This window comes from Pseudorasbora parva, chromosome 22 (assembly GCF_024679245.1).
Source record: "Pseudorasbora parva isolate DD20220531a chromosome 22, ASM2467924v1, whole genome shotgun sequence".
In the NCBI taxonomy this organism is placed as follows: domain Eukaryota; kingdom Metazoa; phylum Chordata; class Actinopteri; order Cypriniformes; family Gobionidae; genus Pseudorasbora; species Pseudorasbora parva.
This window is the reverse complement of record NC_090193.1, coordinates 23,595,708-23,609,889: the sequence shown is the minus strand read 5'-3', so window position 1 is coordinate 23,609,889 and position 14,182 is coordinate 23,595,708. Positions and strand designations below refer to the sequence as shown.

The following is a 14,182-nucleotide window of genomic DNA, read 5'->3' as shown; positions in this document are numbered from 1 at the left end:
AAAGCTGCCCATTCAACACATTGAGTAAAACTGAAAAAAACTAATGAAATAAATAAAATAAATAAATATAATTAACAATCAATTAATTTAAAAAAATAATAATAATAATCTAACACAAATACGTGGCTGTTACGTAACTGCAACATAATCTGCTGACTAAACTTTCGTCGTGGTGACGTAACTAGTAAAGTAGTGGCAACTGGAAAAGTGAAATTCCTGGATACGTTGTCACAACGTAACATTGTAACGTTGTCAGTGGCAACACCATGGATCAATAGTTGTGTGTTGGTAAGATAGACGGTAAAAAAAATGGACAACTCGACATCATCCATTTCCGCTTGCCATATTTAAAGCTTTCAGGCGGCCTGCACGGCGCTGACATCGTGGGACCGAGTCTGCGCAGTAGAGATTTCGGGACCGGAGTGTCGCAGTAGAGCGCAGGAAGTAGAGCAGGAAGTACAGCTGCGATATCAAAAGCCCGCCCACACTCTCGCAGATGCAGAACAATTAATTATGTTGGTGTGAAATAAACACTTATGGAAATGTAGAAATTAAAGTTAAAGCTCCAATCTGCTCCCAAAAATTCTGAAAAAAGTCTGTTAGTGCCTCATTGACAACTTCACTCAGAGAAGACGTTGATCTCAGCTGTCAATCATGACGTCACCCCCCCCCCCCCCGTTTTTATAGCGTCAGATAAAGAATTAAAACTAAACTTATTTTAAAAACGAACACTTGAAATGAAATCGTGATGATAACTGCCTTCAATGACATAAACTAACTTTGGGGGGGAAATATTTGAAGTATAATTTTATTGTTATTTTGCCTCGCGTCCATTAGAAAACACAGAGGGGCGGCTATACTGGGACCGGTCACCGGGGGGCGATCGAGGCACGAAAGCTTCAGTATCTGAAAGGGAGACTGCAGGCTTGGTTGGTAATCAGTTCGTAATTTTTACAATTATTTATTTTTCAATAGGCGGACATGTTGTAGTTTATCCTAATTTATGTCCTTATTTGCCCAAACTAATTTAAAGGCTATTTCAATGGATGTGAATGACGAATGCAGACTCAACGAGACTTTAGTTCATTCAGTTCATTTATTTTGAAAAACACACCCAAATTATGAAACAAAAAAATGGGAGCATTCAAGATGCTCTGTGCTCAGCATTATAATGTTAAACATAACTTATATTGTGCTAGCGTAATTACCATTTGCTAGTTGACATTTCAAACGATTCAGGAAAGATACCACATAAATATGTAACAATAGGTATAAATATTAACATAAATACTTTAAGTAGACTGTAGGCAATGTTACTTAACCAATCTGACACCATTGTTGAACTTTTTTTTTTTTTTAGATAACTGGCGATAAAAACGAGAGCGAAATATCGACGCTGTCTTCTCCTGGTCTTTTCTAGCTGTGTAAACGTGTGTTTACCGTTTCCAACTCCCAACAGCCACCAGGCAAGCACGTTCTCCTTCAGTATCTACTACTGTTAGATGAGATGTAGAGAGGCCATATCTGTCATTATTCCAACGTTTTCTTTGAAATATTATGCAATAAAAAGTTTTACACTCCAGAAAAATGAACTGTTGTTGATAATATTGCCTGTTCCTGTGACTTCAGCTGTGGAGGCACGCACAGTGTGTCACGTGACATGTCACTTTTTATATAAAAAGATCTTTCCTGTTCTTAATTGTTTAAAATAAACAATTATCTTAGGAGGAATTTCAATCTTGTGTCTGAAATTTAATTACACATTTTAAATAGCAAATTCTGACAATCAGAACATAATAAATCAGACCATAAAGAAACTGCAATGATTGTAATGAAATTACAAGCAGGTGACGTTGCTGGCGACGTTGTGTGTTGGTAATTTAATGGTAATAATATTGCACGTTGTAGTTACATTGTCAGTCAGTTATAACATTACCAAAATATTACACACAGACAGAGTATGTATCTGGAACGTTGTTGGTAATATTGTGACATTTAGAGATCCTACTGACAACGTTGTGAGAAGGTCATTTTATGGTAAGAAAATTACAGGCATGCAACGTTGTAGTTACGTTGTCAGTCAGTCATAAAATGACCAAAATATTACGTGCAGAGTACGTATCTGGAACTTTGTTGGTAATATTGTGACGTTCAGAGATTGTACTGACAACGTTGTGAGGAGGTCATTTTATGGTAAGGAAATTACAGGCATGCAACGTTGAGACTACGTTGTCAGTTGGTAAGTCATGAAATTACCAAAAAGTACGATTAAATTACGTAACTGTTACGTCGTGGGTTAGCTGGGAAGCTTGCTTGCTTCAATCCGTCAGACTCGCGTGGTAGCCAGGCTTCTCATTCAATGGCAAGCTCAGTTGATAAACATGATTTCCTGAAACATATTTTTTCCCTTATGTGGTGAAAATGGGCTTCCATAAGTATCATATTTGTCTCTTGGTTGCAGGCAAATGTCAGTCATGAGGACTTTTGATCACCTGTAGATGCCAAGTCCAACTCTCCAAACACACTTATGAAAACCCTGCCCCTTCACCTCAACCCATGCATGACATTCACTAGTAGCCACTGAACTCATCAGGGCTTGGGCCAAGGAGGGTCACGCCGCAGTTACAGTCATGCGAAGTCAAGAAAACCCTAACACCAGGCCACCTCTCACTTCCTCTTACCTCTTCATTCTGTCACCTTGGCTCAAAGGGCCATATGTATGTGGGTTAGTTTGTGGCCAGACCTCAGGCTTCAAGTTTTATACCTCGTCCCAAGAGTGTACCACAATGTTACGACTCAATTAACTTTTCTTGCACTGATTTTACCCGGCTTCCCCTCAAATTTGTCCTGAAATAAATCACAAAAAAAGGAAAATGGGAAAAAACTGAACTGGGGCAGAAATGTCCTCATCTGTAATCCCCCTTTGCCAAGACAAGTCAATTAGACTCTGACATGTAAAAGTCTGTACTCCAGCTAAAGTTGGGCTTGAGCCTGACTGTTTTGACCTCCTCCATCCAGGACCCTTAACTTCCTCCTCTTTTATCTCATATATTTTCTGAAGAGGGATAAAGAGGGGGGCTGGGGTGTCCAGAGAGAGTGGGGAATGTGGTCCAATCCCCTAGCGCTCCAAACTCCCTCCCTTTTCAGCACATTTCTAAACAGCACCTCTCCGACCTAATTCCAAAATAAAAGAAAACATGGAAAGAAAAACAAGAAAGCAGCACAAAAAGGCGGAAATGTTATTTAAAAGGTACCAGACCACATCATTTTCCACTGATATTATATACTCCCGGGCCTTATCCAAAATATATACGGGCCAGAGGCCAAGAATGTAAAAATAAAATACATAGACTCAACATCTGGACAGGGCCTGAACAAAACTACTATTTAATCACCACTGAATAACGTATTCTTCTATTTACGCTCTTTATTTCTCTTTTTGGTACTCGTTTATCCTCACTGGCAGAAGTCTGCTTCTTCTGACACAGGCTCGGTTTTCAGACACGTTTCCTGCGTGGCTAACAAAATGCTCATTTTTATTATAATTATCCATTGTTCGATGCACACATTGAAGACTGTGTTTTCACAGCTCCGTTTCACCGCATACCTGGTGTGCCGATGGTCCAATGTCTACTTTTAGGGTTTCTGTTGGCTAAATAAATGGGTAGACTTTGGCAGCGCAGTGGCTCGTAATAGTTGTTTTAGTTGCGGGTTCATGTCTTGCTTTGAGAGCACCCTGGACGCTCTCCAGCTCCTTGCCCCATTCCAAACGGAAATATTTACTCCCTTAATGAACTGGCCGAGAGGACTCAGACAGTCAGCGATTACAGGAGTGAACGGTATGTGCAAGGTGTCCGTAACAGGGTGGTTTGGCACCCTAGAGGAAACCGCTGAGACTCAAGTCTTTATAGAGTTTTCAAGCGTGTCCTAACAGTTAAAACGGCAAAGTTGCATTAGCACATTTCAGCTGGAAAAACAACATTTTCAGAAATGCTCATTTAGCCTTATTGATGTGAACAAGAGCTCAAGCTGGTGCATTGGCAACATATTTGGAATGCTTGGTTTTGAATGAAGTATTTACTTAATAATTTTTCATTGAGTTACTATGGAAGGAGGGATGGTAAAATTCCGAAAGACACAGGCCTCTACAGAATTGAAACTTCTGTCCTGCTAAGAAGACAAACTACATGCCAAAGAGTCCTCTAACAGAGGAATGTATTACCTAGATGTGGTTTCATGCTCAAAGAGCCATGCGAAAAAGAGAGAGTGGATATATGTGTATGTTTGAGGATAGGGAGGAATAAACTGTTTATAGTTGTTTGGGGAGACCCTGTGTGGCAGACATGGTGTGTACAGAGAGGTTCATTTGCGCTGGAACAATCCAAAACGGAATGACATATTATATTTAGTCTAGGAAAGGGATTTTCAACTTTTTTGATGCCAAGAACCCCCAAACACGATGTGATAGCCCCCCTTCACAAAATATAATGGAAGCTATATATAAAGCTATCATAAGTACATTTTTGTTTTACAGGCAAATTATAAAGCTTTGATCTTAAAAAAGCTTAAAAAATTATAAACTTATTAAGATAATGTTTCCAAAATTAGACAGTTGTCTTTTATACAGTGTCAAAATGTTGTCACAATGTGATGAAGCTAAAAAACAAAACAAAAAAAATGTGTATATATTATACTTTATATATATTATTTAATATTATTATTAAATACGCAAATTCAGTATGTTGGGTGTTGGAATATTTTTGATGTTCAATTTGTTTTTAATGCTTTTGAAATCATTTATTCCTGAGAATTTTCAGCATCATCAGTGTTGTGCAACTTAATATTTTAGTGAAAACGATGAGACATTTTTGTGAGTGTTTTTTTTGGATGCATTTATTTAAAACCTTTTATAACACTATGAATGTATTTACTGTAACTGCTGAGCAATTTGATGCATCTTTGCTGAATAAAAGTAGTAATTTCTTTTGACTCGTTTGAACAGTACTGTATGTTATTAAAAATTATGGTAACACTTTAATTTAGGGTCCAATTCTCACTATTATTTAGTTGCTTATCAGCATGCATATTACTAGAATATTGGCTGTTTATTAGCACTTATAAAGCACATATTATTGCCTAATTCTGCATGACAATATTCTACATTCCTTAATCCTACCCAATACCTAATTAACTATTAATAAGCAGTAATACGTTAATAGTGAGATGATCTTATGATCTAAATTAGTAAAATATTACTATTAATAATAATAATAATCTAGTACCCCATTGCAGTCTCCTGGAACACCTGGTCTAGAACACCGAAAAGCAAAATCCCAAATGAACCCCTGTGCATATGCATCAGTCTGATCCACATTAAATTGAGCACAGATAGAGCTGTCAGGGCTGCCCATCTGGAGAAAGAAGAGCTGATAAGCATTTATCACACAAACACACACTGTCAAGATCCTCAGACAGACTCGAGTCAGCATACCTGCCCTGTGGGAAGACGCTACACACGGTTACCTAGCAAATATGGTTTTTCCAAGGCCTTGTCAACCTAGAAAAATGTCCTCTTGGGAAGTTCTATTTCAGTTGTGATTTACAATCGCTCTTTAATCACGTCTTTAAATCCGCAGCGCATGGAGACATGCGTGTCTGAGCCCGGTGAGCGTAGCATCATTTGTGTACACATCTCCCTGTATCAGATAACCTGGATGAGCTCCTGCGTTACGTGCTAACTCAATTCTGCTCTGACAGGGCGGATCAGAGATGCGGATCCGCTGACAGCCGTTTACATGCTCCGTGGCCTTCACTGCGCAACTTATCAGAACGCCACATTAAAGACCCCTGTAGGAGTCCCTCATGATAAGCATCTGAATATCAATACAGCCCAGTGAGGATGCTTACATACACACAAACACACACACACACACAAACCTCTCCACATCACAGCGGCTGACATCTGACATGCTGATATTCTAACTAATAACCTCGGAAACATCCAGCTAACCTCCTCATGCGCCACTCTTTTTGCTTCCAGGCTTTGGAATATTATGAATAGCATTAAGCAATCTGGAGAAGAAGAAAACAAACGATTTACTACTGTTTTAGTTGCATTAAGAGAACATCAGATGATGTATTTATTAAAAACGGGGATTGCTATCAGGATTTCAACAGTTGGATTCCCCCTTTCATTTTCTCCAAAGACAAATTGATGTTTAATGATTCTGTTTAAACCTTTAAAGACAGACCTACAACAAGAGCTCTAAGGTTATTAACTGATGCTAAATGCTTCTGTTGAAGACAGCGGTCAGTGTAATTTTGACATTTAAAAAAAAAAATCCTATTTAATAGCCAAAATCCAACTACACGACCAAAGAATCCTAAAGAGTAGGATCCATTCATCACAGTAGGATCCTCCCACAGTAGGATCCTCCCATGAAGCATTTTAAAGTGACATAATCGAGTCGCTCTCTCTACACTATCAAATATTTTACCTGTTTGCGTTTATATACACTGACCAGGCATAACATTATGACCACCTAATATTGTGTTGGTCCACCTTTTGCTGCCAAAACAGCCCTGACCCGACAAGGCATGGACTCCACTAGACACCTGAAGGTGTGCTGTGGTATCTGGCACCAATATATAAGCAGCATATCCTTTAAGTCCTGTAAGTTGCGAGGTGGGGCCTCCATCATGGATCGGACTTGATTGTTAATCACATCCCAAAGATGCTCGATTGGATTGAGAACGGGGGACTTAAGTCCAAGTCAACACCTCAAACTCATTGTGCTCCTCAAACCATTCCATTTTTGCTCTGTGGCAGGGCGGATTATCCTGCTGAAAGAGGCGTTTCCATGAAAGAGGCGTTTCCATAAAAGGGTGTACATGGTCTGCAACAATGCTTAGGTAGGAGGTGTCAAAGTAACATCCACATGGATGGCAGTAACACTGGAGTCTCTATAGACCTTACTGTACATGAATTATGAGCTTCCAGAACATCTGATGGAGGCTGTGACCTTTTTATTTAACTCCTCACCACCACTTTAACATAGAAATAAAAACAGTATAAATAACACAACAATTATTTATTAAGTGCAAACTCTCTCTCAATATTCAAAATGCAAACAGAGACAAGAACTAAGAAGTGGTTACAATTACACAGCTAAAAGATTTGATATTGGAAGATGTAGCCTAATTTGTACGCATCAGGGAGCCCGCATTTCACTTTTGTTTGCAAATTTGCGATCGCATGTACTCTGTGTATAGGGTGCCGCGATGCTGAGCGCACATTCTGCAAGATAACACATTTATTGGACGCTTAGGCTGTTACGCAATGAATCCTTCACAATGGTATTGTCATTCATCTCGCCTTACTCTCGACACATGATCAGTGAACTGTGAAGCCACTTTTATCTAATGTAATTAAATGATTTTTATTTCTATAAAATAGCAAAACGACAGTGGAGGTGGTTCTGCGGTGTGCACTGTAATATAATGTAAACATAGTGGTGAAATATTCTATGTTAATTTGACCCTCACATGCCATCATGGCGATATCATGAGACAGTTGTTTACCTCGACGAGAAATCGTCAACCTTTTAATATTGCAAGATCGTGTGGCATGAGATCTCGTCACACCCTTAATATTTACTATTAAATACCTTCTTATTAACATGTATATTACCAGCAGATAGTGATTGCAGTACCAGGTTTGGCCACAATCTTACATACACTTCTTTAAGTCTTATAACATTGTAATTTTTCTTGATTTTCATAGACGTTTGTGCTTCAAATCAATGTTAAAATCTTTTCTTTTCTTTTTTAATGGAAAAAACCTTCAGGAGCCATGGCTGCTTACAAAAATAGCTTGTGCTCTTTCTTGTATGTCTAAATAAAGAAATACAGTACTACCAGCTCAAATAATATTTGGTTACCATTACATTAATTAATTATATTTTAAAATAGAAAACAGTTATTATTTGTCATATGTAGTGGCTGTAGTAATCGCACGATGCAGGAGAATAAAAAAAAAAACACTTCTTTATTAATTCACAAAGATACACAAAGGAGATCGCAGGAGAAAAATAACACACAACCACCGGAAAAAAAGATGAAACTGGACAATGACCTGAGGAAACTAGGGCTTAAATACCATAATGATTGACAGGGGATCAATGAGTAACCAAGGGAACAAACTAGAGAATAATCAGGACTAAACTGAACCACTAGTAACAAACACATGGGAACAAACAGACTAAAAATAAGTACGATTATTAGTTGTATTTATATTTCACAATATTACTGTTTTTTTACTGTATTTGTTTTTTTAAATAAATGCAATTTAAATAAATACTACTCTAACACATCAGCATGTTCACAACTCTTTCCTTTATATTGTGATATTAATTAGTAATTTGCACTGCAATGCATTTCATACTAACCCTCATATCTGTACTAACTTTGAAGCTGTACTTGCTTCAGAGGGCACATAGGGCAGGGACTGATATAAACGTCTAACACTGGAACACAGTAATACAGCCTGTAAAATGCACCAGTAAACACCACAAACAAACATGAAGCTTTAATGAGAATAGGAAAATGTGTTTCAAGCCTGCATTGTTATTAAAACTCCCATTTAGCCCGAGTTTATGGTAGAAACTTCTGTAAAAGCCTGTATTACAATAAGCCATAAACCCCAGTCTGACCGCTCAATGACAAAATCTGACACCACAAACGAGACGTGGGACTTGGATTTCAGCGGATTTCACGCTTTTCCATTGTCTAATCGAACTGAAACACCACATGAAACCTGCTCTCCTAACAAACCCGGCCTCTCATCTGCATGGGTAAAATCCCTCTGTAAAAGCCATGTGTCTGAGAGCAGATTGTTTGTCCTCGAAGATTTATTTGTTTTTGGGAGTTGGAGACGGGCTCCTGTTTGTGAGGTCATTGCACCCCATGTTCTTTTGCTCGTTTCCTCGACAGATCAATGTAGCCCATGTGCTCGCACCCTACGTCACCTATTTATAGACTTCTTGTTTGTTTTCTAACTAAACACCTTTTCGTCTTTTTTGTTTTCAGTTTTTCCTTCAAGATCTTTTATAAACTGCTGAAGAAAGAAAGAAAAAAGAAAGAAAGAAAGAAAGAAAGAAAGAAAGAAAGAAAGAAAGAAAGAAAGAAAGAAAGAAAGAAAGAAAGAAAGAAAGAAAGAAAGAAAGAAAGAAAGAAACTACACTGGCATGCAGAGGCCAATTAGAACAGGGAACATTTACATACAAAAGACGCATTTGAATACACGTTCTGACTGTTTTTGGACCAAGAATCCTTGACTAACAGTATAAATGGACATCAGGGGGAAAAAAGCAACAAATGTTTGGAATATGACGCCTTTCACATAAATAATTCGATTTGCACAGATGTGTCAATTAGTACATTTCCAAGAAAAACATTACGCAATGCATTTCTCTAACATTAATGTTACACCACATCTGAGTTGCACTGCATTGATGTCACAAGCAATAAAAATATTTTAAACGTGTTTAATTCATTAAGAAGAACTTGCAATATATACTATAATTCACCCTAAAAAAAGAGATGTGAAAATGTGAACATAGAGTCTCTTCTGAAGCAGGGAATATGAGTGTGCTGGGAGGAGTTTGAGATGAAGTATGTCTTCCTCACTGCTTACCTCACAAGCGTGAACAATATGCTCTTTGTGCATGTTTGGGCACAGTCAACTGTATTGTGCTGTATGTGAACAGACACATACTGTAGGTCAGCTGGTCATTGAACACAAATGCCCACAATGCTTCAGTTGATTGATTTGCTGTCCGAGGTTAATCACGTTCAGAACCGTCATGCCCATTAGTGCCCCCTAACTTTTTGAGCCAAGTGGTTATTAAATGCAATTTTCCAACAAAAAAAAAGCATTTGTATGTGTCCAAGAAATCTCCATACACATATTTAAATTAGGTTAGTCTATCTGTGAAGCTGCACCTTCCACATATAATTTGCTTCATCTTGTTTTCAAAATGAGAAAAATAGGCCTTTTCTTTGGAACGCAAAAGGAGTTATTATGAAAAAGTAGTAAAAGCTGATCAGTGGCTGTGGAAGACCATTTGCAAATGTAAATAATAATCATTTCTATTATACAGATGCAGGCTTACTTAAAATTAAATGGATGGATGATTATTAATTTATTTTTTATTTGGATGGATGGATGGATGGATGGATGGATGGATGGATGGATGGATGGATGGATGGATGGATGGATTGGATTGGATTGGATTGGATTGGATTGGATTGGATTGGATTGGACTGGATGGATGGATGGATGGATGGATGGATGGATGGATGGATGGATGGATGGATGGATGGATGGATGGATGGATGGATGGATGGATGGATGGATGGATGGATGGATGGATGGATGGATGGATGGATGGATGGATGGATTGGATTGGATGAATGATTGGATTTGGATGGATGGATGGATGGATGGATGGATGGATGGATGGATGGATGGATGGATGGATGGATGGATGGATGGATGGACGGATGGATGGATGGCCTGCACTGGATGGATGGATATGGATATGGATAGATGGATGGATTGATGGATGGCCTGCACTGGATGGATGGATGGATGGATATGGATGGATGGATGGATGGATGGATAGATAGATAGATGGATGGGTGGGTGGGTGGATGGATTGGATTGGATTGCATTGCATTGGACTGGACGGGTGGATGGATGGATGGATGGATGGATGGATGGATGGATGGATGGATGGATGGATGGATGGATGGATGGATGGATGGATGGGATTTGATTGCATTGCACTGCACTGCATTGATTTCTATTGCATTGGACTAGATGGATGGATGGATTGATTGAATTGGATATGGGTGGGTGGTTTGGATTGGATAGCATTGGACTGGATGGATGGATGGATTGGGTTAAACTGGACTCTACTACTACTACTACTACTAATAATAATAATAATAATAATAATAATAATAATAATTATTATTATTATTATTATTATTATTATTATTATTATTATTGATGTGTTTAGCCAGGATCTACAATTTTTAAAAGTAAAAATCCTTGATAGATATATCATTATATATTATATTGTATATTATTATTATTCATTTGAACTTTATGAAAGACTATGCTTCCAATAAATACATTAAAAAAAAGAATTGTGATTTTCTTTGATTTTCTGATTGGGCCAGCGCTTCCCGTGTTGTGATTGGACAGCAGCTTAGTGCACTTTGCCCGGAAAGGTCCCGCCTCTTACCATAACGGGATGCAAGCGCTGAATGCGCGCTCTTCTCCACGTGGGAGAGCAACGAGACCACGCCCCCTATTTTGCGTGTTCTTGTGGGCGGAGGGTTAGTCAACAAATGGTTCTAGTGACGTCATTACATCCCTGCACTTCCTGCTGTAGTCCAAACCGGCCGTTCGCTGTAGTAGGCTTTGAAAGGGAACTTCTGTTAAATAAAATATCTCTCTTGGCATTGAACTTTGAGCTTTATAATTTTACAGGTATTATTTATGCTCTGACAGCAACATTACACACTAACTAAAGTTTGAAAGATGGAATCGCAAAGAACGGGACCTTTAAGTTCAGAATGGTTGAGAAACATTGCACTTGACTAATGCATTTTACACTTGCATAATGAAAATAATAAAATATTAACTAAACTACTAAGTAACTAAAAATGGTCTTATTTCTCTATAGGATATTGACTTCATGTATTCTTCGTGGTCAGCTTTCAGCTGTTTTACCGCCCGAACCCAACATCATGCTGGAAACGTTGCTCTGGGCTAGTTCATTCGCTGACCCCTCCCTGCTTCTGACCACAGAGCCCTCCTCTCCACCCTTCTGAAGACAAACAACAAACTGTAATTAGAGAAGAAAGACATTTCAATTCCCATCAAGCAGACCGCAAACATGCATAGCTTTGTGAGGCAACAAACTGAGCCTTGCTGGAGAAAATCTTTATCAATACACAAGAGCAGACAGACAGAACCCTTCATAATCTGTAGCTGCTGAGGGATTTTAAATCACTCTGTATATAGATTTATTTTTTTAGGACAGGCGGAATACTGTAAATTGATTACACAGCTCTTGAGTTCTTAATCATTATATAAACCTGTTGATCTGACAGAGACTGCAGGGGCTTTTAAGCATCTGTTTCTGCATTTACACCACATTCATTCATCTATCGCTGCAATTCAGACCTTTTTTTGAATTAGTGACATGTGAACGATGATGCACAGAGTGTATCACAAAGACATTATGCATGGATGGACAGAAATCAAATAACTCTGTGTCTGAGATGATATGAGAGTCTAAACAAAAATGGGCTTCTTTTTTTCATGGAAAACTAATTGATATTTCATTTGTGTGTATGACTAAACAGTAGACTCTAAACAGTAGAATTTCTGCGAGGGGGGAATTATTTTAAAACTTGGTCATTTTTAATTCATTTTAGGTGGTGATTGAAGATTAATAATTCATATCACCTTCCCCCCCTTGACTCATTAAAGAGCATGTTTGAGATGACGTTCCTCTGAGCTGAAATAATAAAAGTGACAGATTTGAATGGATGGCTTTATAAATCTTCAACACAGGGGAACAGAAAGAGAGAGACGGAAAGAGAGAGGGATGAAGAGATACATTCGCATACTTACAAACAACCTTACAAAATGGCAATTTAGAATATTAAAAGGATAGTGCCACTCAAAAATAAAATGTCTGTCATAATTTACTCACTCTCACCTGTTGTCATTAGGGATGGAACGATTGCTGGTTTCACGGTAAACCACGATTAAAATGTACTGACCGTTAATAATATCTAGGGCTGGGAATCGATTTCAAAGCATTGTGGAATCGAGAGTCGATTCTAAAGTTTGGAACCGATTCCAGCGAGGGGAACTGACTTCTCCTTAAGAGCCCTTTTCAGTTCTATAGAGTAATGGGCAAAGGATTGTCCAGGAGCACACTATGCGATTTTTCACAATCCTTTGCGAATGTTGCTTGTCAGACTGTACGAACATGATCCCAGATGTAAGCCATGTCACACTGTAAGATCTCAGTTGTCATTAATGTCAGACTGTACGATAGTCAAGGCGCGCTAAAAACTGCCAAATGCATAATTGATTATAGTTCTCCTGTTTAACCAGCTTAGAAAAGTGCCATGTTTTATTTTGTGCCACAATACTTGGTCGTTCAAATAGTCCTGTATGTAAATAGGGAAAACGTGGAGGTGTTTGGTCACTTCTAACTTGATCTTTGTTTGGTACCATAGTGAATGAACTGGGCTTAGTGGGCTAAGTTAAATGCTATCAGAATGTCACCGCGCTTGAGAGTGATTAAGTGCACGCACTGAGACGAGAGAGGTATGTATCAACTCGTCTTAGTTAAGGGAATAACAGTTTAATATGAAAAAAACGGTAAAGTATCCCTTTAATTGTCATTGTTTCCTTCTGTGATCCTGCATCGTGGACAAGTTTACTACATTTTGCACCCATAAACTCCATCAATCGTGAAACCACAACGGGAGGTTTTGAGCACTGCTTGGTCTACAATAAATGATGCAGATGTGAGGGTTTATTTCAAACTGAATGATCTCCTGTCCAGTCAGCATCAGTTGTTTTTTGAATGAGAAAAAATGGCAGAAGGCAGTGTCAGCGCTTGGGAGTTTTTTCAGTCTTCAAAAAGGACCAAATCTGAGGTGTGGTCATTTAGCCTTTTATTAAAGCCGCGAGGAAAAATGAGTTGAGAGTGTTCACCTTGTCTGCAGAACATGCAAAAAGAAAGTCGCTGCTGTAAGGGGCAAAAACTTCAAATCTGTCGAGTCGTTTTCATGAGCTATAGCGAACGCAAGGCTTTGGATTTTGAACTCAGTACCAAAACTACGTCAGGGAAATGATTGTACACAAAGTTTTGAGTTGAAATATGTTTACTGGAGCCAAAGACGAACAAAGAAGTTCAGACAACACTAGGGTGACAATTTATTATATTGATTACATTACCGTTCAAAAGAAGAAGAAAAGAAAAAAGAAGAAGAAAAAAACAAACTAATACTTTTAATTCAGCAAGGATGCATTTAATTTACCTTAATAACAGTAAAGACATGTATTATGTTACAAAAGACTTAA

The 14,182-nt window shown here is 38.3% G+C and overlaps 1 long non-coding RNA gene across 1 annotated transcript in view; it reads right to left on the bottom strand.

The window, feature by feature from the left end:
* The window catches only part of LOC137058748 (uncharacterized), a 217,004-nt gene that overhangs the window by 54,409 nt on the left and 148,413 nt on the right, over nucleotides 1-14,182 (bottom strand). The gene's annotated exons all lie outside the window — the stretch shown is intronic.